The sequence below is a fragment of the Bubalus bubalis genome, chromosome 21, assembly GCF_019923935.1.
Source record: "Bubalus bubalis isolate 160015118507 breed Murrah chromosome 21, NDDB_SH_1, whole genome shotgun sequence".
NCBI classification, from domain to species: domain Eukaryota; kingdom Metazoa; phylum Chordata; class Mammalia; order Artiodactyla; family Bovidae; genus Bubalus; species Bubalus bubalis.
Genome location: NC_059177.1, coordinates 21,312,714 through 21,334,122, shown reverse-complemented (window position 1 = coordinate 21,334,122; position 21,409 = coordinate 21,312,714). Strand labels below are relative to the sequence as shown.

At 46.6% G+C, this 21,409-nt stretch overlaps 1 long non-coding RNA gene across 2 annotated transcripts in view; it reads right to left on the bottom strand.

Annotated features, from left to right (window-relative positions):
* Positions 1–21,409, bottom strand: part of LOC112581281 — a 34,532-nt gene that overhangs the window by 7,667 nt on the left and 5,456 nt on the right. The window contains exon 4 of one of the 2 annotated variants that reach the window (XR_006547524.1): positions 10,388–12,377. The exons of the other annotated variant lie outside the window; for it this stretch is intronic. This is a non-coding gene — a long non-coding RNA (uncharacterized LOC112581281). Of the gene's footprint in view, positions 1–10,387; positions 12,378–21,409 lie in introns of those variants that run through there. 2 annotated transcript variants of the gene reach the window in all.

The window sequence follows — 21,409 nt, the reverse complement described above, 5'->3', positions numbered from 1 at the left end:
AATACATGCAATAACATGGATGAGCCTCCAAAACATTATGCTCAGTTAAAGAAGCCAGACACAGGAAGTCACAAATAGTATGATTCTACTGATATGACGTATAAAGAATAGATAAATCCATAGTGACAGAACACAGATGGATGGTTGCCAGGGGCTTGAAGGAGGAGGACATGGAGGAAAATTGCTTAATAGGTACAGGGTTTTAATTTGAAGTGATGGAAATGTTTTGGAATTAGAGGTGGCGGTGGTACAACACTGTAAATGTACTAAAAGCCACTGAATTGTTCACTTTAAAGTGCTTGATTTTATGTGAATTTCACCTCCGTAAATTATTTAAGTAGACAGAAGAGCATCATGAATCCTCTATCAACTTTCCAGCTTTAACAGTCATCAATTCATATCTAATGACTTTCATCTGTAATTTATATACCATTCTGTTTCTGCTGTTTATATATTACTCTGAAGCAAATCTGGACATTATACAATTTCATTTGTAAATATTTCACTCTCTCTCAAAAATAAGTATTCTATAAAAAATTAATAGCATTATCACACCTAAAAAAATTGAACACCAGAAGGCAATGTTTAAAGGTTCATTTTGTGAATAGAAGCACAGCATCATTTCAGAATCTAAAAGCACAAAAAGTGATCAGGGAAAAAAATTACTTTGTCTTAATTCATACTCTTTAATCCTGATCCCTTTGGTCCAGGCAAAATCTCCTGTAAGCTGGCAGGTAGGTACTGTTAGAACTTTTCTTAGAGCTTATCTGTGTTTATATGTGCAACTACAAATGAGGGTTATCATTTGCCTCCCTTTTTCATATAGAAATAGCATGCTACTTACATAATTCTGCACATGTTTTTTATTGAAGTATAGTTGATTTATAATATTCTATTAGTTTCATGTGTACAGCACAGTGATTCAGTATTTTTGCAGATTATACTCCATATTAAGTTATTACAGGGTAATACCTGTAATTCCCTGTGCTATTCAATATATCCTTATTGCTTATCTATTTTATACATAGTAGTTTGCATCTGATAATCCTGTACCTGTAATTTGTCCCTCCCTGCACTTATTTTTTGCACTTATTTTTTTTGGTAATAAAGGGAGAGAAGCCTTCATTTTTAATTTTATACTGAAGTATAGCCAATTCACAACGTTGTGATAGTTTCAACTTCACAACGTTTTTAACTTGCTGTATCTCGGGAAGCTAGTCCCATGAATACATAGAAAAGCTTTTAATTCTTTTTACAACTGCGTATTATTTCACTGTACAGATATACTGTTGTTTATTTGATCAGTTCCTTATTATGGACACTGGGGTTATTGCTGACCTTTCACTATTACCGACAGGGCTTCAATGACTAATTATATATGTATATCATTTTGTGTGTGTATAACATTGTTTATGGGATAAACCCCCCAGAAGCTAGATCATACCATGAGCCTCTGTCATTCTGATGGATATTACCATATTGTCCTCCACGGGACTGTGATAGTTCACATTCCTTTAGCATCCCATGAAGGTTGTCCCTCTGGGAGGCAATTTGCAAGTGATGCCAGAAGGTTTGGTACATGTACATCTTGAGTCCACTTCAAAGAGTTATCATAAGGGAGTAATTTGTCAGATTTTCAAAGATTAAGCTACAAGGATGGACATCTTCATGTCATTCATAGTTAAAAAAAAAACAAAACACTTGAAAGTTAGAAAAATGGGCTACAGGATACTGGTTGAGTAATTTATGGTATGTATAAAGTTTGGAATGCCAAAGAGTCATGAAAAAGGACACAGAATTGTTATTGTTAAGGGGGAGAAAGTAGGACACAAAACAGAATGATCCCATTTTTAAAGCGTAATGCGTATACTTTTAAATACTCTCTCTCTGCCTCAATTTCCGCACCTGTAAAATGAGGGCAATAAATATCAGCTCACTGAGCTGCCATGAGGAATAAATGAGTTAAATTATCTAACGTGCTTAGAACAGTATCTGGTACACAGGAAGCTCCAAGTCAGGGGTAGTTAAAATAAGTGGTAGAGTATTATTATTATTATCACAATTATATTCTAATTGCATAAGAGAAAGTTCTGGCAGACAATACAACAAAATTTTAGCCATCTTAGCAAGACCTGGAGTTACTGTTACTCTGAAAATTTTGCTCTTCTCTCTTCTCTTCTGTCTCTCTCTCTTTTACAATGAGACATGTGTTTCTGTAATATATATTATATCATGAAGTGCAAAAGAAGGGACAAGAATGGAATTCTGATGTAGACTTGGAAATCTGTACTCAGCAGAGCCCCAGGAGATGATGTGGAAAGAAAAGGCAGGAGGCTTTTTTGATCTGGTAGATCAGCCTCGGGCAGGGCCGGTCCTGCACACTAGGAAGAAAATGACTCTTTGGAACAGGCAATTGGAGGGAAGGTGAAGGCTCTCCCTGCCTATATGCACAAGGTTTACAGGGATCTGAACAATTAGAATGATGACAGAAACATTCAAATACAGCCAGTTACCCATGAGGGTCTTAAGATGAGGGGTCTGACTCACTGATCTCTGTGCTCCTAGTCCCCATCCTGAGGCAGGGCAGAAGTTCAATCAGTGTTTCCTGAATGAACGAGGTTCTGCTGTGTGACCTTGGGAGCGTTCTTTCACCTCCCTGAGTCCGTTTCCTCCATCACCAAATGAGAATATTAATGATCTTGCAGAAACTGTTGTGAGGTTAGAAAGAAAAATCTGCACAGAGTAGGTACAGGAGCTTATTCACACTAAAGTGTAAATGACTGACAGTATTTTTTCCTAAAAAGCAGCTTTGTAGGGCAATAAAGGGAGAAGCCAGAAGAGATCTAGTATGTCAGCCAGACTAGGTGCTGAGTGCTGTTCCAGGCACTCTGCATGCATTTATCTTGCGTACTTTCCATGTGACACGTACAGAAATTTAGTCACTTGAGATCAAGTGACTTACCTAAGGTCACACAGCAAGCAGATAGCATAGCCAGGATTTAAGCCAAATATGATTCAAAAAGTCCTTGCCAAAGAGCCCTGAAGGTCAACATGGACAAAGGCATGAGGAGAGAAGACAGTCTGGGGAGGGGGAGTGGGGATCCTTCACAGTCAGACTTTGCACTCTGAATGGTGTGGAATTACCCCATCGGCAGACAAACACATTCTCGGGACACTAGGAAAGCGGTCCCAGTTCCCCTCCCTCTTGCCCCAGACTGTAAAACAATTCCACTTTGATATTTCAAAGGAAAGTATTAAGATAACCTCATGAAGAAAATCAAGCCTGATTGGTTTTCTGTACATATACGTTCAGTGTTTTTTTATTTGCATGTCCTGTGAGGAGGAAGAACCATAATACTAATGTCTCAGGACATTAGGACTTAATTCCCCCTGGGTGGTAGGGCCCCTGCAGACTTTACCCAACTCGTGCTAGGCCAAGCCCCCAAGGAGGGAGGAAAGATAGGGACCTCCACCCTCTACTTGCCTCTGGCTCCTGGGGTTGAATGTGAGTGCTCCCCAGAGCTGTGGCCTCAGCTCCCCTGACCCGTGGCTTCTCACAGACCAGCCTTTCAGACAAGGCACTGACTGTCCAGGCATGTTCCAAGCCACTGACTCGAGTCCCAGCCAGCCCAGGCCTGTTGCAATGAGTCAGCCTTTCACTGGGGAAAAACATGGTGACTGGCCGGCAAGTCACTTTTTCCAACTTGGCCCTTGTCCTGGGCTGGGTCTGGGGAGGCCTTCCTTTTTCCCTTTGGGATTCTACTGGCTATGAGGTGTTCCCCAGGGGTCTTGGGAACCCTGGGGGCTGGAATTGCTTTGTGGGTGGGTAGGTTGAGTGGGTTCAACTGAGACAGATGAAGGTCTCTCGATGTAGCTACCTGGTCTCCTTACCCACACACAGGAGAGTAGAAGCTACAAAAGTTAAAGCTTCATTTCCTACACAGATGAGTGCAGGACCTGACAGTGTCCATGCTGTCACCTTCACAGGCCACGGTGGGACAGCAAACCCAGGTACCTGGAGCCTGGCCCACACTTGGCTCCTCACCAACTAGAGTGGTTTTCTGCAAGATGATGCTCCCTTGGGCCCCCTGAATTTTAAAGCAAGCACTGTTACCTTCTGCAAACCCGCCACCCCTCAGCTCAATGCCAAGGGTCGGGTTTCAGAGCTGTTCAATTTACCGGCCTTTCTGACTCACCTCCAGCTTCCCCAACATTCCTGAGGCCTTCCCTACAAAGCTACGCTGAGCGGATTCTCCCTGTGTGACAGGGTGGAAGGGAAAGCCATGACCATTAGTCAGGGAGTCAGGGGTGTGTGAGGGCAGGGGTTGGGCCCTTGGTGGATGCTGGAGCAAATCCTCTCTCTCCAAAAGGAATACTAATCTTTCTGCCTCTGAGACCCTTGCTTAAAATCGTCTCTTCACTTTTGTGATTAATGAAGATTAATCTGTCCTTCCCCGGTGGCTCAGTGGTAAAAGAACCCATCTGCCAGTGCAGGAGATGCGGGTTTGATCCTTGGGTCGTGAAGATCCCCTGAAGAAGGAAATGGCAACCCACTCCAGTATTGTTGCCTGGGAAATCCCATGGACAGAGGAGCCTGGTGGGCTATAGTCCATGTGGTTACAAAGAGTCAGACATGACTGAGCACATAATATTTCTTGCACATGAAGATTAACTTCTCAATTCTTCATTCATTCAGGCCACAGGCATTCACTGATACTCTTTGTCAATAGTCCAGGGTTTTGGGCTTTGGGGTTGCAGACAGAACAATCACGCTTCTGCTCTTATGAAGGGGAGTCTCTGAAGGCGACACAGGCACTGACCAGATCCTGACACAGCAGATACCAGCTATCCACAACAGATATGAGGGAAGAGCACGCGAGGGCAGACAGCAGGGCTGGGTGTGGTCTGGGGTGTTCAGAGAAGGCTCACCTGAGCTGGCATAGATAAGGAGGATGTCTCTTAGGGTGCAGCAGGGGATGAGAAATGGTGTTTGTTATGGGTGGAATTTGGAGAAGGAAATGGCAATCCACTCCAGTACTCCTGCCTGGAAAATCCCATGGAGAGAGGAGCCCAGCAGTCTACAGTCTATGGGGTCGCAAAGAGTCAAACACATGACTGAGCGCTGGAGCACATGGGTTGAACTGTGTCCTCCACAAAGAGATCTTGTGACCTTATTTGCAATCAGGGGGCCTTCACAGAGGTAAGCAAGTTAACATGAGGTCATGAGGGTGGGCCCTTGTGCCTGGTGTCCTTATAAAAAGGGGACATTTGGACAAGGAGACAGACATGGCACAGGGAGGATGCCCCGTGAAGGTAACGGCAGAGACTGGAGGGATGCAGCCACACGCCAAGGAATCAGAGATCGCTGGCAAACCACCCAAAGCTGGGGGAGAGGCCTGGGACAGACAGACCCAACCCTGAGACACCTTGATCCCAGACTTGCAGCCTCCAGAAATTGAGACCATAAATTTCTGTTGTTTCAGTCACCCAGTTTGTGGTCCTTAGTTACAACAGCCCTAGGAAAGTAATACTGTGTTCCAGGCAGAGGAAATTCCAAGTGCAGAAGCCTTGAAGGTAGGGGTAGGGGGCAGATTTGAGAAAGAAGTGCACCCTGGTCAGAATGCCGAGTCAAAAACTCCTTTATCTCTAATGAGAGGGAAGTGGATCAGTGCGGGTGCCTCCAGCGATGATAGGAATAGCAATAAAAATAATAACCACCTTGAAGACGTATAGAGTGCATAAGATAAGCCTGGGGAGGCAGGAAGTGACTGGGCTACACAGAGGCTTCCTTGTAAGAATGAGGATTGTAGCCTTTAACCCTAAGAGAAATTGCAGGGCAGGTGACCTGGTATCTAGTGTGAGCTGTGTGACCTTGGGCAAGTTGCTTTCTGTCTCTGTGCCTTACTTAGTTCCATGACCACGTAACTCGCAGTGTACTCAAGTTTGCCATCCTGCGTGTGATGGGCAGGGTGAAGGAGGAGAGAAAATGAAAGGAGTGTCCAATGTCCCTTTTTTGTTCTTTGGAGCTTATCATCTACATGGAGAAATGACAAATTTTCGAGATAGGACACAGGAAAAGTATCAAGCGTGGTAAGAGGGCAGCCTCAGACATACTCGCAGGCTGAGGTGGACACTCCCCTCCAGGGTCTTGATAGCTGCATAGGCCCCCAAGTGGCTGTGTCTGTGCTCTGAAACTCCATCTCCCCCTGCTGCCCTCCACCCCCCAGTAGCTGATTGATCCTGGAAATTAACATATGACCCAAGCTAAGCCAATCAGAATCTTCCCCGTAGATTTTTTCTTTTTTTTTTTTTTTTAATCTGGGGAAGAAAATTCAGTTTCTTCTCTAAGGAAACAGGATGCTGTTGGTGGCCACCTTTCCTGCCACCCAGAGGGAGCTGGTTTGAGGGAATGGAGCTGACAGGCAAAAAAGGAGATAAGACAGTGGAGAGAAACAGAGCAAGAGAGTGCATGAGTGAGCCCCTTAGCTGTCCTGAGGCCTTGGCCACACTCAGGCTTTTCCTGTGTGCACACCAGTTACCCCCAGAGTCATCATCTCACATTTCTATTTTTGCTTAGGCTGTTGGAGAGGAGTCTCCGCAGTTTGGAAGTTCTGACTCTGAGTACTGTGTGGAGTGTTTGTTAAGGAAATAACAGAGACCCTGCACTTGGCCTCCAGTGTGTGCTATCCTGTCAGAGACCAAGCAGCTTGCCCTGCCTTCCAAGGAAGCTTTCACTGGGATAGAGAGAGGCCACCCTCACCTTTATCCTATGCAAGGCGTTGGGGGCTCCACAATGCCTCCATGAGCCTTGCCTCATTTGTTTTGCTCTGCAAACCCTAAAAGGCAGAAGTGGCTACCTGTCTTCCCTTTTACTGTTGAGGAAACTGAGGCACAAGGGAAGAGAAATCACTTTGTATGTAAGTGGTAGAACCCTTTGTAAGCCCTCTGGTCCTTAATACAATGCACATGAGACAGAAGTAACCCTGGGCAGTTCAAGCTCTCATCAGGGAAGGAATAATTGTCCTCCTTTGATGAAATTATCAGTAAACATTTTCCTGCAGATAAAGAAGGGAAATGACCAAAGGTTGGTGTGGGGTATAAAGTGTGAGTTCAGGAAGGCAAGTGTTATCTTTTATCTCCATGAGCCTAGTAATAGTTCTACACATAGCATTGTGAAATGTTTAATATATGTTTGCTGAAAAAAGAATGGTATATTATTTATTGAGCACATACTATGTGCTAGGCACTGTTCTGTATGCTTATGGGTAGTCATTCAGCTAACCATCACCAAGCCCAGTGAGGTTGGCATTATTGTGCCCATTTTCTAGGTGAGAAGGCTGAGGTAAAGAGAAAAAGTGGGTCACTTACTGAACTCGCACAGGTGGTAATTGTCAGAACGACCTCCAGCTACCTGGCTGCCACGTGCACTGTTAACCACTGGGCTATCCTGCCTATTTCTGAATGAATGAATGGAAGCACACAAGCTGCTTTCAGACACACACATACACATGTGTTTAAGGAGAGCTTGCAGTGGAACAGAGCAGATAGGGAGGAGAGCCATGCAGTAGTGAAGCTGGGAGAAACCTAAGCTCCAGAAAATTCTCCAAATAAATGGACTGTGAATGAACCTTAAACATGGGTAGGGTTAGGGTTAGGGAATTGCCATACAACCCAGGAATCCCACTGCTGGGCATACAGACTGAGGAAACCAGAAATGAAAGAGAAACGTGTACCCCAATGTTCATTGCAGCACTGTTTACAATAGCCAGGACATGGAAGCAACCTAGATGTCCATTGGCAGATGAATGGATAAGAAAGCTGTGGTACATATACACAATGGAATATTACTCAGCTATTAAAAAGAATGCATTGGAATCAGTTCTAATGAGGTGGATGAAACTGGAGCCTATTATGTAGAGTGAAGTAAGTCAGAAAGAAAAACACCAATACAGTATATTAATGCATATATATGGAATCTAGGAAGATGGTAATGATGACCCTATATGCAAGACAGCAAAAGAGACACAGATGTAAAGAACAGACTGTTGGACTCTGTGGCAGAAGGCGAGGGTGGGATGATTTGAGAGAATAGCATTGAAACATGTATATTATCATATGTGAAATAGATTGCCAGTCCAGGTTCAATGCATGAGGCAGGGTGCTCAGGGCTGGTGCACTGGGATGACCCTGAGGGATGGGATGGGGTGGGAGGTGGGAGGGAGGGTCAGGATGGGGAACACGTGTACACCAATGGCTGATTCATGTGAATGTATGGCAAACCCCACCACAATATTGTAAAGTAATTAGCCTCCAATTAAAATTAAAAATATTAAAAAGTAAATAAATAAAATATAAAAAATAAAAATTAAAAAAAAATGGGTAGGACCTGAATGTCAAAAGAAAGATATGGACACTTAGGTCTGGAATCTCCTTATTTTCCAATCCATGTAATAATTGCCTTAATGAGTTGAGAGCTTTCTCTGTGCCCTGCACCCTATCTACTTCATCTTCTGAATCTTCCCACCCTCTCTATGTCAGAAGCCTCCCTCATCACCCTTCTGTACTGCTCCCTCGCCCTTGCAGTTCAAAGAAAGATTAGTCTTATTGGTCATTCTTTTCAAAACCAAAGTTGATGATGACCAATTGTTGCTAAGGCAACAACTAACCTACACTTATGGCATCTACAGGCCCGAAGAGTTAAGGCCAGAAAGACTGTGTGTGGGTCAAGACCCAGATGTGGACTAGATCCACTGATGAGGGTGAAAGGGCCTCAGTGACGATGGCAGAGCCCAGAGTGCACTTTATCTGCAGCTGCCTTTGCTGGAGAACTATATTTCACTCCCTATCTCTGCTGGAGATCTCGCAAGCACCCACTGCACCCTGGTGCAGAACGGCCTGCTGTGCGCTCTGAGGCCCCATCAACCATGAGACAAGAAAAGACACAGCCTAACTTCAAAGGGCTGCAGATGACAAGGGCGGCCCAGCAGAGCCCAGTGACCCCGCGGTGAATCCAGCTGCATCAGGATCCAGCCGGCGCAAGACAGCCGGCGACAGGGAGTTGCCCTGAAGGCTTCAGGAGTCCTGGCATTGTCCACGGAGATTTGATAGGAATTTATTGTCCACGCAGCCTCACCTTTCAGGAGAACAACCTCTAGGCTCTTTTGGGGGATTCCCAGGGATAAACAAGGGCTTCCTTGTAGTTCAGTTGGTAAGGAATCTGCCTGCAATGCAGGAGACCAGGGTTCGATTCCTGGTTTGGGAAGATCCCCTTGAGAAGGAAATGGCAACCCACTCCAGTGTTCTTGCCAGGAAAATCCCATGGACAGAGGAGCCTATCAGGGTACAGTTCATGGGGTCACAAGAGTTGGACACAACTTAGCAACTAAACCACCAGGAATAAAATTCCTTTGGAGAAAAGTGGCCTTTAAAAAACTGCACCCTCAAAAATAGACTCATAGATACAGAGAACAAACAAGTGGTTGCCTGGAGGGAGGGGTGGAGGTAGGGGAAATAGGTGAAGACATTACAGAGCTACAAACTTCCAGTTACACAATAAGTCGTGTACAGTCCTTATAGGTGAAATCTAAAAGGAAACAATACAAATGAACGTGTCTACAAAATAGAAACAGACTCACAGACTTACAGAATGAACTTATGATTGCCAGAGGGGAAGGAGGGAAGGAAGGGATAGTTGGGGAGTTTGGGATGGACATGTACACACTGCTATATTTAAAATGGATAACCAACAAGGACCTACTATATAGCACAGGGAACTCTGCTGAATGTTAAGCAGCAGTCTGGGTAGGAGGGGAGTTTTGGGGGAGAATGGACACTTATATATGTATGGCTAAGTCCCTTTGCTGTCCACCTGAAATGGTTACAACATTGTTAATCGGTTATATTCCAATATAAAATAAAGTTTAAAATAAATCAGAGATTTAATATGCAACATAAGAAATACGGTCAATGATGTTGAAATAACTTTGCATGAGGATAGATAGTTACTGAACTCATCATGATCATTTCAGAAAGCATGTGAATGTCAAATCTTTATATAAAACACATGGAACTAACAAATGATTATATGTCAACTATATTTTGATTTTGAAGAATTTTAAAGTATTTTTTTTAAATGCATCGTCACTCTTAGGTTTCCCTGGTGGCTCAAACAGTAAAGAATCAGACTAAAGAATCTGCCTGCAGTGCTGGAGACCCGGGTTAGATCCCTGGGTTGGAAAGATCTCCTGGAGAAGGGAACGGCAACACTCCACTATTCTTGCCTGGAGAACCCCCATGGATAGAGGAGCCTGATGGGCTACAGGTCATGGGGTCACAAAGAATCAGACACGACTGAGCAAGTAACACTTCACTTCACACTCTTAGACACAAGAACTTTTAAAACTTTGGAGCCTTTTCTTTGTTCCTGGAGCTATTCCAAGAACTTTGTTTGCACAACCTCACTTAATCCTCAGGACGTCTGGATGCAGAAGCAATGACACCCTTTAGTATAAGTACTGGGGAAACTGAGGCTCAGTGACATCCTCCAGGTTATAGATGTGGCAGAGCCAGAAGTCCAACTCAGCTCTGGCTTCAAATCCCTTGCTTTTCACCCTGATGCTACACATTCACAGAAAACTAGATGTTTGACTCCCATCTGTTCACCCAGCAAATACTTCTTAAGTCCCTACTCTGAGACAGGCACTGTTTTAATAGATGCTGGGGACATCATAGTGCATAAGTGAAATAGGAAAAAACCCCTGCCCTCAGGAAGCGTACAATGCATCAACAAAATCAAAACAGCATCAAAAGGCAGAAATTAGTCTTCATTGTTACTGGTAATGCAGTTGAGATATTACTGTCTGTCTACTCCACAGATCCATTCCTCCACGTTCTGTTATTGGACAAATAGTTGTTGAAATCGTACTAGGGGTCAGGTGCTGTTCCAGGCACAGGGACCTCAGGGGTAAGCCAAATACATGCGGCCCCTCCCTCATGGAATTGACACTCTGTTCCACTGTTCTTTCTAAGCTGTAGCTACTGCTCAGGGAACATGAGCTGTGCTGACTTGAGCCCCAGGGAAGCTGAGGCTGAAGTTGTGAGAAACAACCAAACAGCACAAGCGTAAGGGATCATAGATGTCCTCTGCCCTCTCCCCCACAACACACGGTGACCCCTGACCCACAGGGTGTTCAGAGAAGCTTGAGGGCAGAAGTCAGTAGCTCTGAGTCTTAACTAGCTGTGTGACTGAGCTAGTCATTTCAGCTTTCCCAGCTCCACCTTCCTCATTGTAAAGTGAAAACAGAAGCTCCTGACCTGCTGGCAGATTTGTAAGATGTGATGAATTCAAATGAAATAATGACTCTATGAGCACTTCTGGATTTATCTTCCAAGTCCTATTCTACTTCAGTCTTTCAGTTCTTCACTTCCCGTAACCATAATGCTTCAGAAAGGAGCCCATAAACTCATTCACATGAAGGTATAAATAACAAAGAAACTTGTTAAGCCTTGCTCCTCCCAGGCCTACAGGTTTTCTTGTAAAGAAAAACTGATTCTGGCCAAAATGGAGTAAGAGGCACCAGATTTACTCTCCCACCTGAAATAAAAAGCACCCTAACTGTGTCCTTAGGTAAAACTTGATAATATTCATAAGGTTGAAAAAATTCCAGTGCCCAAGAAGGAAAAATTCCTGATGTCTGTCATACAATCCAAAGAAGTCCCAGCTAGAAATATCTTGGACTAGAATGTAAGCTCCCTTAGGGCAGGAGTTTTTGCCTGCTTTATTCTCTGCTGTATCCCCAGTTCTTACAAGAGTACCTGACACATAGTAGGTACTCAGTAAGTACTTGTTGAGTAATGAATGAATGACTGTGCCTGTCACACATCAGTGAGGGAGAGTGGCAAGTCTGCACAGAGTCTCAGAAACCACCCTGTGCTCAAGGCCTGCCAGATGGATCAATTCCTCAAATCTTGGTAGGGGATGAGACCCTCTAAACAGTGACAGTCTTGAGGGGAGGGAACCCCTAGGACGAGCCCTATTTTCACGTAGGAAGGAAAAGGAAAGCTTGTACTCAGCGATAACCATCGCTGTGAACCACTGCTCCCCACAGCATCCCCTCCCTTCAGCCTGGCCTGTTTACTGGAAGGCGCGACCCTATTTTCTACATCCTGGACATTGAGAGCTTTCATCACTGGCTGAAGGCAAGGCCACGAAGGCTGGATGTCAGGGTCCTGGTGAGAAGTCATGTAGGAGCTGGGTGAATGGAGGTAGGCAGCAGTCGATGTTACCCCATGAGTAAAAGCAATCTGCTCATTCATTTGTTAATCCTCTCATTTCGCACAAAGTGATGTGGATCAGGCCTCACACTTGCATGGGGTCTCTGGAGATGAAAACGAAAATGGTGGTGATTAAAATAATTATAACAAGCTACCGTTTCCTGAGTGATGACTTCAAAAAGCAGTATGCTGGAGCGGCTCAGAGGACGGCTCTCAGCCAGTCTGCTTGGGCTCCTGGTCTTGGCTCTGCTCCTTACCAGGGGTGTGACTAGGCCAGTTACCTAACCTCTCTGATCTTCATTTTCTTGACCCTAAAACAAGCTGCTGTAATGCATTAACACACCTAAAGCACTTAGAACCATATGGGTATTTCTGGGGTTGGTGTCCTGTTAGACACTTTCCAGCTTTAGGCTGAAAAGGAGATGGTACTGTGCTTAAGAGCTCCGATTTGGATCTTGGGCACCCCCTTATTCACTGTGTGACATTGAGCAAATAATTTACCCTCTTTGACCCAAGTAATGCAAAGGAAACCCCATGGAGGTGAGCAATTCTGCTTTGTTCACTCCTCTCCAGGACCATATGCCATGCCTGGCTCCATAAATCTATCTTGAATGTATGAATGAATATATAATAATCAAGACCAGCTGCATCATTTGCAGAGCCCCATGCAAAATGAAAATGCAGGGCCTCATGCTGAAAAAGTATCAAGAATTTCCAGACAGCAATGACTGAATATAAAACCAAGTGTGGGGCCCTTGGAAGCGCGCAGTGGCTCTGCATGACTTCATGGGCCACGTGCTCTCAAAGCCGGCCCGATAACCATCGCTGCTCCATATCGTTCACATGACAGTAAAGTCAACTCCTGCACAGAAAGCAACGAGTGCACCCTTGGCGCAGAGCAGGCTCTGAGTTCATTAACAGCATCCCATCAGGTTTAATATTCACTCATAGCCTGAGGTGAGCAGACAGGTTTTGGCCCATTTCATAGGTGAGGGAAAAGGGGCCCAGAGGGCAATTAAATGACTTGTTCTCCATCCCACTGGTTCTGATGGTGGGGTCTGAGCTCAAGTGGGGCTGGTGCTGACTCCATGGTAAGGGAACTGTGAGTGGAGGAAAGGAGCGGGCCCAGAAGTCTGGGGGCAGCTGGCAAGGCGGAGTCCTGGGCTAAAATGGGGCTCCTTCCTCAGGGCTGATTGTCTGAACCCCCAGGGTCTGTTCCTGTTGTTCACTGGGGAACCCACAGGCTGACAGGCTGTGGAGCTGGAAAATGAGCTCTGCCTGTCCTACTACACACCGTGAGCACAGGGGGCCCCCGGCCGGCCTCTCTCCACACCAAGTCTAGCTCAGAATCAAGGCTGAGGCGAAGAGGGCAAGCCCGGGCTGAGTTTATGGATTTAAATCCAGCCTTTTCCACTGAGGCCCCTCATGCCTCCATTTCTTCCCTGGGGTCTAGAAAGCTGCTGTGACCCAGGCCCGCCTGCTTTCCCGGTGCCCCTCCTCCCACGCTCCTCGCTACTCACCTCTGCCCCTCCTCGGAGCTCTGGTCAACTCACCAGGCCTTTCCCACCCCAGGGGCCTTTGGTCTCCTGCTCAGAGCAAACTTCCCGGGGCTCCTTCTCGCCCATTCAACCCCAGCTCAAACATCATTGTGAAGAAAAGCCTGCCCTCAGCATCTTTTCTAAAACACCCCTTCCTTGGCTTTCTAAGGGTTAGGACTCAGCGCTTTCACTGTGGGGCCCTGTGTCCCATCCCTGATGAGGGAACTAATATACTGCAAGCCATGTGGCACAGCCAAAAGACACCACTATACCCCCAATGATTCTGTATCTCCTTGCCCTGTGTGCTCCCGACCCCAACCTGCAGGCACTGTCCTTGCTGATGCACTTATGTGCTCACAGCAGGACTCCTCCACAAGAACGTCTACCTGTAAATGGGAGGCAGGGACTGTGCTCTGAGCTCCCTCTGCTGCATCCAGGACAGTGGCCACTACACAGCAGGGACCCAGTAAGTAACTGTTGAGTCAGTGGATGAACAAGTAACTCAACAACTCTGGGAAAGTGACTTGTGGGTTCGAGCCTCAATTTTCCCATCTGTAAAATGAGACTAATACCTGCTTCTTCAGGTGGATGTGTTAGAATAAAGCTGCCATTGTGGGAAGGGATGGATTGGGAGTTTGGGATGGACGTATACACACTGCTATGTTTAAAAGAGATAACCAAGAAGGATCTACTGTATAGTGTAGGGAACTCTGCTCAATATTCCGTAATAACCTAAGTAGGAAAAGAATTAGAAAAAGAACAAATACAGGTATATGTATAGCTGAATCACTTTGCTGTACAACTGAAACTAACACATTGTTAATCAACTATATTCCAATACAGTCAATCAGCTCTGTGTGTGCGTGCTTAGTCGCTCAGTCATGTCTGACTCTTTGCAACCCCATGGGCTACAGCCCGCCAGGCTCCTTTGTCCATGTGGATTCTCCAGGCAAGAATACTGGAGAGGGTTGCCAGCTATACTCCAATATGAAATAAAAACTGTAAAAACAAAAAATAAAGTTGCGATCAATTGAGGGCTTACTGTGTGCTGGGTACCCTACTGCATACAGAATTTGCCATCTACAAACGACTTGATTAGTGACAACTACGGAGAAGGCAATGGCACCCCACTCCAGTACTCTTGCCTGGAAAATCCCATGGATGGAGGAGCCTGATGGGCTGCAGTCCATGGGGTAACGAAGAGTCAGATACGACTGGGCGACTTCACTTTCACTTTTCACTTTCATGCATTGGAGAAGGAAATGGCAACCCACTCCAATGTTCTTGCCTGGAGAATCCCAGGGACGCGGGAGTCTGGTGGGCTGCCATCTATGTATGGGGTTGCACAGAGTTGGACACGACTAAAGTGACTTAGCAGCAGCAGCAGCAGCAGCAATGACAACTATTACTTACATTCCTACCATCGCTACTACTACTAAACCACAGAAGTTGCAGTCCCTGAATTGAGGGGCTGGACTCAGAATCCTGAGATGTTCCCCAAGAAGACCCAATGCAGGGAGACAGACCTGGGGCTGGAAGCAAAGGCCACTTCAGAAAAGAAAACTGGCCGGAAACTGTCTGAGGGGTTCCTTCTTCTGGGATTTCTCTGTTCTCTCCTGACCATCCCTTGCCACTCTGTCCCCACGCCGCCCCACCCTCCCAACCACACACCAAGAATAACCCTCATGCCCTGGGAGCCTCGCTGTCATAGCTTCCTGCTGCTACGATCATGGGCTGCTAGGCGGACTCCAAGGGATTTTCCAGCTCAGAGCAATGCTTAGTGGGACCTGAAGCAATGTGACATAAAAGGAGCTGTGATGCAGACCCAGAGGCAGGAAAACCCCAAGCCGGCACCAACTGGGAACTGGAGTGGGGCCCTCAGAGGGCACCTGGGCCACAAGCCCCAGCGAGAGGAACCAGGCCTTCTCTCTGACCTTGCCTGGTGGCCATCCACAGCGGCTTGGTGACAATGAACACTGTCCTGGCCATTGGCCTGGACAAGAAAGTCAACTTCGTGTCTGAAAAGTCTATGGCCAGTAGGTTCTCATTAGTTATCTATTTTGTGTTTAGTAGTGTATATATGTCAATCCCAGTCGCCCAATTCCTACCACCCCCCCCATAAATGATTCACTTTGATGTGCAGCAGAACCTAAACACAACATCATAAAGCAACTATATACTACAATAAAACATTTCAGCTCGGTCCTCTGTGATGAGAGGACCTACCCTAGAGGGGTAGGACGTAGCGGGTGGGAGGGAGGCTGTAGAGGGAGGAGATATATGTATGCTGCTGCTAAGTCCCTTCAGTCATGTCCAACTCTGTGTGACCCCATAGACGGCAGCTCACCAGGCTCCTCTGTCCCTAGGATTCTCCAGGCAAGAATACTGGATATATGTATACTTATGGCTGTTTCACGTTGCCATACAGCACAAACTAACATAACATTAAAGCAATTATCCTCCAATTTAGAAAAAATTCAAAGAAAAAAACTTTAAAAGAAAGTCTATGGCCAGGCTGGATCCAAATGAATTCCAGTTTAGAGACCTGCTTAAGTCCTTGAGGAAGTTCTGTTTCCTCCGCCTGCTCTTCCCTTTCACACAGTCACCTAGGACTCTGTTGTCCTGAACTAACCCTGGGCTGCCTCACTGATACCCATCGCAGTCAGATACCATCCCTAGAGAGTGATCACTCCCTTGGTTTCTCTCTTCTAATCTCCACTTCTGATATCTATCTTTTTCTTCCAAACCTGTTAAGGGACCTGGTTCCTAGTTCTGCCCTGGCTCTGACTTAACTCAATGACATTTGAACAATTTCCAGGCCTTCTCTGAGGCACCGGGGGCCCATCTGTAACACGAGGCCCCAAGGGGTCCCTTTCAACTCTGACATTCTAAGATTCAAGGTTTAGAGATTCTACCGTAGACTCCTTATCAGAAGGCATGCCACCACCCCCTGCTCCCACCCACCCCCAAGACTTGATAGATTCATACACAGCACAATGAGCCTGTCAAGGATTTAGAAAGATCCCTGTTCACCTTCCCTAGCCATGTGACCCTGGCTTGGTCTCTATCAAATGGACAGAGGATAAGATGTTTAGAGGACTGAAAAGGTCAAGTGCCCAACAGTGCATCCTAACACCCAGCAGGTGTGTGTGAACAGGAAGCCACTATGAATTTAGAAGAAGAGAACAAGATGACAGAAAGTCTAAAGGGAAAAAAAAAAAAAAGGGCCAAAGAATTGATTCAGCAAACATTTGGAGCATCTACGTGCACTGGGGTTACAAACACGAATTTTGAGCTCAGGAACTCAGAATTCAAGGTGCTTGAAGAGGATGAGGCAGATTTGTCAGCAAATGTTCTACCGTCTTTTGATTCCTCTGTTCTCAGAGTCCATCCATGGCCATTGTGTACATTTGTACAAGTGGTTAACTGCACAGGGGTTCTGACTCAGAGTTAGTGGGCACCGAAATTCAGACCAGGTTCCATTCTGTAAGCATGTGTCTATAGACCTAAGTCTTTCTTGTGGGGGAAGGGGGTGGGGGTGGATACTTTCTCCTAATTCTCACAAATGTGACACATGAGCTGACCCAGGCCTGCTGCTGCTGCTGCTAAGTCGCTTCAGTCGTGTCTGACTCTGTGCGACCCCATAGACAGCAGCCCATCAGGCTCCTCCGCCCATGGGATTTTCCAGGCAAGAATACTGGAGTGGGTTGTCATTTCCTTCTCCAATGCATGAAAGTGAAAAGTGAAAGTGAAGTTGCTCAGTCGTGTCCGACTCTTCGCGACCCCATGGACTGCAGCCTACCAGGCTCCTATGCCCATGGGATTTTCCAGGCAAGAGTACTGGAGTGGGGTGCTCCGGGCTCAGGCCTGCAGCTTTTGCATTTTCCCTGCTCTGATCCACTCAGCACCCCACAGTAACCAGAGTGATCATTTTAGGTTCCAAAGGACAACATCACCTCCCCTGCCCAAAGACACATTCTTATGAGTTCTCCATCATCCTTGACTTACCCTTCATAATCTACCACCATCTCCTTCCCCCTCGTACTCACATACTCCACGGACAGTACACTGTCCCTCCATTTCCTTCAACAAGTCATGCCTGCCTGGCCTTTGAACACACTGTTCCCTCTGTCTGGAATAATTCCCTTTCCCTGTTTGCACATCAAATACCTCCAATCTCCAGATCTCAGTTTAGATATGATTCTTTCCAAACAGGCTTCTTTGAATCCTGAGTGCTCCCACTTCATCAGATCATGTTTTTTCTCATCTGCCCTCAAAGCCCCAAAGCTTCTCCAAAACACTTGTCAGAATTGTAATTAAATGATTAGTAGTATTAACAGTGGGTGACTGCCTGTCTCCCCTGAGAAATTAGAAGCTCTTGGAGCACGGATACCATGTGTGTTATATGCAGCACATGCCCGTCATGCTATCTATTTGCTCTGTGCTGTAACCCCAGTACATATAGTTGGTGTTCAATAAATCATTATTGAATAAATAAATGACACTTGCTCAATATAATGAAGGCCAGTGGAGAGCTGATGCCACTTGTCTGAGAAAGGAACAGTTGCAAACAGGAAAGACTGTCAACAGAGAAGGTCTCCTTGTTTCAGGGGGAATCTAGTGGGGAAGTGGAGCTCCTAGGGCACACTGGACAAAGGTAGGAGCACTGGCCCCCAGGGACACGCAGAGAGGGGCTACTTCCAGACATGTGGCCATCAAGTGAACATCAGAGGTCTCATCTTTTCCAATTTTCTGGGTGGCCCCGGACACAGGCAGCCACTGTGCCTTTGCTGGTAACATTTATAAAAGATTCCTCAAATCTCCTGACTGGCTGAACGTGAACCACATTCAGTGCCAGATTTCATCATAAAACCGCAGTGTGGCTGCGGGAACCCCGACATGCCATCTTCACTTGGCTGCCTATTTGGGGGCAGACTGTTCTCTTGGATGCAAAGAGGGACCTTGTGGTCCAGGGAGAGCAGACCCAGGAGGCTGTAATGAATGCCTTCTCCAAGTGACCTTAAAATGCTTTCAGCTGTGGGGCAGGCAACGTGCCCCCGTGCCTCTGAGCACACAGCCTGTCTCAGGCCAGTTCATTTATCCCGAATTCACTACTTTGCAAGCATTAAATTTAAACTAGATTTTTACCTGATCACGGACATTTTCAAACACGTTCACAATGGGAGAGAAAGTCTAGAGAACCTCAACTCAGCTTCTAGAACGATCAGTTCATGGACAATTTTGTTTTATTTATAGCCCTCCCCAAACTGGATTAGTTTAAATCAAATTCCAGATGACACAGCAAATTATCTGTAAATGCTTCCATTGGCTACTCCCTTTCAAAACGCCAAGCAATCCATATTCATTACAGGGGGAAAATGTTTTTAATTAAAAAAGAAAGAAAATGACAATCCATTTACTCAGGTGTTGATTTAAATGGAGCAGCTCTATCCAGAGGAGTCATTTAGAATGGGTTGGGATCTCTGCCTTTGCATGACCCTGGACAAAGTGCCTCTCTGAGCCCCAGCTTTCCATGGGTGTAATATGGGTATAAGAACTGTTTGCTTCATCGAGGGCTGTTGCACGGTGGGGAGAGGTGGTTACTGTTGAGTGCAGCCTGGCCCATCGAAGACGCTTATCACAGGCTGGGACAGTAATCCCTGATGGAAGATCCTGCCTGGTCTAAGAAATGCAACGAGCTTGGCACTGGAGCACTGCAGAAAGCACAGCTGCTTCCCCCACGAAATCAGAGCAGAATTGCTCAGGAAGGGAGGCAGCCTCGTGTGGGAGGGAATACTTCTGCTTGCTTGTGGGGGTGTGGAGCCTCAGATCCCTGGGCCATCTTAAATTGCTTCCAGAGGCTGACCTCAGGGCTGGGTTGTTGGCTAATCCACACCACTTGATTAGGTGACTTTTTACCTTAGAATTCCACACCCTTTGCTCAGGAGGGACGGAAGGACAGAAAGGAAAATAAGGCCTAAACACCTCTGCCTTTTACAAATGGGAAACCAGGTCAGGCTGTGAGCCACTGGGACCCAAGAGCTAGTAATGGCAGTGCTAGGGCCTGAGGCCAGGTTTAAACCTTAGTTTTCTCGTCTGTAAAATGGGTAAGGTGAAAGCACAGGCATGCCAACTCTCAGAGGCTGAAGGTCTACCAGGCAGAAGGTCAAGCCCTGGGTGCTGGTCAGAAAGTCAGAAAGCCGCTAAGTTGTTTATTGCATTGGGATGAGGGCAATTTCTAAGAATCGGGGCCATGAGTTTTCTCCCAAGAGAGTTTTGAAAGCAGAGCTTGCAGGGACCCTCTCCTTAGAGACAGGAGGTCACAGCTGAGGTATCTGGCCAGATGCAAACAACTTCCCTCTCTGTTCTTGTGAATGCTGATAAAAGGGCTTCCTTCCGCATTCTTGGGACCAGCGCTTCACCCCTCGCCGACGGCCAGCTCAGCCACCAGACCCCTCTTGTCACACAATCCTCCCACTGCCTCCACCCTCTCACCGACCTGGACCTGACCTTGCCCCAGACTGTCCTTCTGACAGGATTCGGGGCCACTGGCCAGTCCTCACCTCAGCTGGTTCCTTCTCCTCTTTCTTACCCTGGTGGGTTCGTGTTTCACTTCTCCCCCGGGGCAGCGGGTGGAGGCAGGGGTGGCCATACGTCACCTTATTTCTGGCAACTGTGGTGGGCCTCGGGAGCAGGGGGGTATCTAGTTAGGGTTCTGCCGACAGGCGCGCCTCCCCACCTGGCCGGCTCTGGTTTCCTCTTTTGCACCCTGGGGAGAGTCCTGTCTGCTTCAAGGGGTTAAGGGATGGAAACTAGTGATCACAGTTTACATACATTGAGGGTTTCCTCTGTGCCAGGGTCAGCCTGGGATGGATCTCCTTGAAACCTCATGACCACTCTCTTTTACACACAGAAAAACAAGCTCAGAGAGGCCAAGTAACTTGCCCAGGACCACACAGGAAGTAAGGGGTGGAGGCAGGATTTGAATCCAGGTATGGCGCCTCCAGAACAAGAACCCTTAACCACATAACCACACCGTCTTCCTAAAAAGTAACATCTGTACGACGCACCTGGAACTACCCGCCACAGAAGCTGCAGACTTTCCGAACATGAAAGTATCTCCTCCGTGTGCACTTCCCCTCACATATGAGTGACAGCTACAGACTGGATGCCCCCCACCTCCACCCCCAGACAGCTATCTTATTTCATGGCAGGAGGGTGATGTTGTTCCGAGTTTACACTTTTACTGGCCTTCTCCCATTGTACTGATGATGGAAGCGGCAGCTCAGACAGGTTAAGGGAATTGGGAAGGGTCACACAGTCAGTCAGGGGCAGCAGGGAGATTTGAAGGCACAGCTGACTCATTCCGTTATGGAGCATCTACTGGATCCCAGCCTTCGTGTCAAGTGCTGCGGATGCAGCGGGGTCCACAACAGGACTCCCGCCCTCTCAGGGCTTACAACTGAAGGGAGGTGGGTAACAAACTGTTAGGTGACAGTCCTTTCCAGCTAGGCTGATTGCCCTACAAGGCTTTCTCCCCTTGCACTGTTGACCTTGAAATTGCAAACCCTCAGCAGATGGCCAGATCAAATGGAGCC